Consider the following 4,559-nt stretch of genomic DNA (forward strand, 5'->3'; position numbering starts at 1 on the left):
TAAGACTCAATAAATATTTGCTGAATGATCTGTATACTGGGAAGACCTGGGAAGCCAGAACAAAAGAGAAAGGAGTGATTACCTTCTCTTTCTCCCTACACCTTTCTCTCCTTTCCCTGGAGGTCAGGAAAGCGTCACCTGTGTCTGGAGGTTATAAGCCCCTCAGGAGAAACCAGGGTACCAGTCAATTGGCTGGTGGGAGGGGATTGGGGGTTGGGAGAACTGGTGCCAAATGCTGTGAATTTTTCTACTATGTTCCTGTCCCAGCTAATAATAATAATTATAGCGATAGCAGTTTATTATGTGCCAGGCACCGCAACATGCGCTTTACATTCATTATTTTATTTTATCCCCATAACTGGGTGATAGGTGAAAGATTCACCAATGAATACTGGCACCATCCAATCAGAGCAGACCCCTGCCACAGGAGCAGGGAAAGCTGTAGCAGCCTGCCTGTGAGCTACACAGGACACCCATGCATGCCACCCTGTACAGTGAGTGGCATTACTATACCCATTTTACAGATAGGGAAAGAGGTGACACCTTGCCGAGGGCCACAGCTGTGCAGAGCTTGTACTCATGACCACAGGGAGCACCACCTCCCTGGGCATGTATAGCAAGAATGGTTGGTCTGACCTGCTAAAAAATAGGTCCTCTTCCCCCACATCATTTACTTACTTACTCGCTTGCTTGCTCATTCCCTGCCTCCTCCCAGGTAGGAGCTGAATGACAGGAGTCAGAAGGAACAGAAAACATAATCCAAAAGCAGGACACATGAAGTTGGGGCAGGCAGTTGATGAAGCCAAGCAGATGCAGGGAGGAGACAAAACCAGACTTATTGCTGGTGCTGCTGCTGCACACAGAGAAATGGCCATATGCTGGTCCTGCCTGAACCTGTGTGTTCACCTGTCCCTCAGCCCTTCACACCATGATCTCCTTCTTCTTAGTGGGCTGCATGTGGGGGCAATGGGCATCCCGAAGGGGGTCAGAGGCCAGGCAGGCAGTGCTAGAGCTGGCTCTTCCCACATATCTTCCTCCTGTGATGTCCAGGAAGACCGGAAATCATCAGAGCTGTCTGGGAAGAGGATAGAAGGTTGGTTCAGGGGCATAACGGTAAGTGGGACTGGGGTCTGCTATACCAGGTGATAGGGGTGAGTTATAGGAGCCCAATACTATCCTAGGAGACATAAGATAGAACAAGGGGGAAGAGGGCTAAGGTGGCAGCTTCCACCTAAGGGCAGCAAGAATGGACCAGAGTACAAGCCAGGGACCCAGGCTGGGCAGAATAGAGACATGGAGGCAGAGCTGGAAAAAAATCAACATACATAGATGAGTAGACAGGAGACACAGAGGCAGGCAAGAGCCTCAGTAGACAGGAAACAGTTGGAAACAGATAGAATCCAAGTGTCAGAGAGGAACCTGGAGCCTGGCCCCAGGGAACAAGTGTTGGCCCCAGGGTCCCCTGTCGACTGGGCTGGGCCAGCTGCCACATTTTCACACCCCTCCTGCAGGAGCATACCTTGCAAAGCTGCCTGAAACCTGCAGCCTCCCTGAACATCACAAGCAAATACTGCCTTTAGAGTAAGATGCTGCCCCAGCCCACGGTTCCCCAACCTTGGTCTTCCCCTCCCAGGTGGGAGGGCAGCCACAGTCCTCCCGGAGCCTCGGTGTCTGGGAGGGCTCTGCATCCAGGGTGGCCAGAGCTGGGCAGGGGTCCTGAGCCAGCAGGCTGTGAATCTTGCTTGCATCTGCCCTGGGTTGTAAGCCCCTCCCTGACACCTCAGCAACAGCCACAGATCTGCTCTGTATAACATCAGGAATTCACCAAACCTTAGGGCTGGAGGCAGTCTTGAAAAATCTAGCCCATACTCAGGCACCTTACTTCTATGCAGCCTCCCTGATAAGACTGCTCCAGCTACTATTCACATCCTTCCAGTGACAGGAGATTCACTCTTTAAAGGCCATTTAGGTGGCCATCATTCTGCCTTTCATAAAATCCTTTAATGTACTGAGCTAAAAGCAAGTACTGGTCCTTTCTGACTTCAATGAGAAGTTCTCTAAAGCACCCCACGCCCATATGCTTGTCCTATCCGAACCTGTGTGTCCACCTATGTCCCCCAGCCCGTCATACCATGACCTCCTTCTTCCTAGTGGGATGCATGTGGGGGCAGCATACTCTGCTCCACCCTCTCACCTGCACCCACACTCTCCTCTCTCCTCCAGAATCTTCGGTCTGTGTTAGGATGCAGTGACCCCTACATACTTCTGCCTTCCCTTAGGAGGGATGTGGGGTTCCTGGGTCACCTTCTCTCCTCTTAATAAGCCCTTCTTGTCGTGATCCCACCCATAATTCCCAAGCTAGATCCTTGCCTCCAGGTAACATCTCTAGTGTCAGGCAGCAGCCCCAGCAGACACTTCCCACTGATAGCCACAGGGGTCCCCACGCCCTCTGCTCAGCCGCTAAGGACTCTGAAAATCAACCCCTTGGGAAGTGACTGGTGTGGCATAAGACCAGGGGATTTATAGTCAGACTTGGTCACTGTGACCTGGGCAAGTCATGTAGCTTCCAAGAGCCTCTGTTTCCTCTATAAAATGGACCCATGCTCCTTGTCATAATCATGCCTGCAATTCATTTTTGATTTTGTTTTGTTTTTCAAGTCGTCATTACAGGACAGACATTGAATATGTACTACATCCTTGTAGCATTGCTTTCCCCATTTTACAGATACGGAGCTGGAAACTTGGAGCATCAGGTAGCCTGTCTGGAGCTGTGGGATTATGCACACTGTTTTGTCTAACCACACAGGCCGTGCCCCTAATCAATACCTAATCCAGTGTCATGATCCACTACAAGCCAGGCCAGAGGCAGGAGCACCAGGGCTCCTGGGTGGGAAGGACAGAGTCACATGTGGAGTTTGTTTAGTCAACCACCTTTAGTGTCAAGGTGGTTGGCTAAACAAACTCCAGACCTAAGAGTAGAAATCTGTGAGGGCAAGAGGTTCTTCTAGAGCTTTTGCTAAATACATACTCTCCTGGGAATCTGGAAGGAAAAGAGAAATGGGACCACTATTATTGAACACTTTTAGTGGGCCAGGCACTTCACATGCACCACTTCACTCAGTTCTCCAGCAACTCTGTGCTCTGTGAGAGAAGCACATTATTTCCACTCAATAGGTGAGGACATTGAAGATCAGAGAGATGAAATGGCTTACCCCAAGTCAAACAGCTATTCAAGGTAGCTGAGATCTCATCTAGGTCTGACCGATTGTAGAGTACCTTGACTGCTCTCTGCTTGTGAGGTGGGGAGGATAACAAGCTGGGACCACCTGAGTCTCTAGCCTGGAGAGAGGGCCTGCCCTCAGCTCTTCTGACGACTGGGTCACCTGCGGAATGACTCCCCCAAGTTGAATGCCAGCCTCTCCAGGAATCCGAAGTTGTTCCTGAGGTCCCTACCTGAGCTGCAAGGTGATGGAGGCTGAGAAGGAAATAGAGAATCCTGATTCTCAGTCCAGGGGTTGTTCCACTGTGGGTTCATTTACACCCAGTATAATCCCTGCTAGATTCCTCTCTGCTACTGAATTACAAAAGTAATCCATATTCATCAAGAAAATTAACATACATTGAAAAGTAGAAAAAAAAAGTCACACTTTATTTCCATACACTAAATAACATTTTCATTTTGACTTCTCGATATCTTTCCCTAATTTTTTTCTGTGCCAAAATGATAGTGTTTGTTTTTCTCTTGCCTGGTTGATACCACACTTTAGATTCAACTTTACCATGACAGATTCTAGTTGGTTGGTCCCCTTCTTTGCCAGTAGAACCATACTCTTGCTGACATTTGTTTGGGACAGTCCATCTATCATGAACAATCTAAGCCCAAATGACAACCCTCTTTCTCCCTTGCCCAGATCCCCTTCAGAAAGGGCAGACAGATACTGAACCTTATCCCATCCAGCGAGACTTAAGGAGAACTCCTCTAAGGAGTTTTTGTGAATAAAATTTGTTTTCCTGACAAAAGGGGTAGAGTGACTGTGATACAATTCCATCCCTCAGACCGTCTTTCTCCCACTGTGAATACAGGTGTAATGTCTGCAGTTGGGCAAGCCCTCTGACATCATGAGAAAAAGGCTGTGACTCACACTGGTCTCTCACTAACATTACTCAACTGTGAACAAACACAGCTAATCATTTATCTCAAGTCTTCTTGTTATGTGAAAAAAAATTCCTGTACATATGAACACTATTAGTTGGGTTTTCTGGTTTTTTGTTTTTTTTGTTTTTTTTTTTTTCAGGCCAATTCTAACGGATTAATCTGCCTTTTTAAAGACTTAATATTATATAGTAAGCAATTTAGCATCTACTTACATATCCTTTATAACCATTATTTTCAAGGAATTGTTATCTATTGTTAGACATGTAGTTTTGATCCACTTTTTTTTCTATTAAATATGGTACCAAATTGGACAGCACTACAATGTAGTAAACTTTCCTGGTATAAAAAAAGTATTGAGTTGAGTTAGAGTAATAAAATATAGAGGTAGCAGTTTCAGACTTTG

Source organism: Sapajus apella, unplaced genomic scaffold, assembly GCF_009761245.1.
Source record: "Sapajus apella isolate SASKATOON/1434 unplaced genomic scaffold, GSC_monkey_1.0 scaffold62, whole genome shotgun sequence".
Classification (NCBI taxonomy): domain Eukaryota; kingdom Metazoa; phylum Chordata; class Mammalia; order Primates; family Cebidae; genus Sapajus; species Sapajus apella.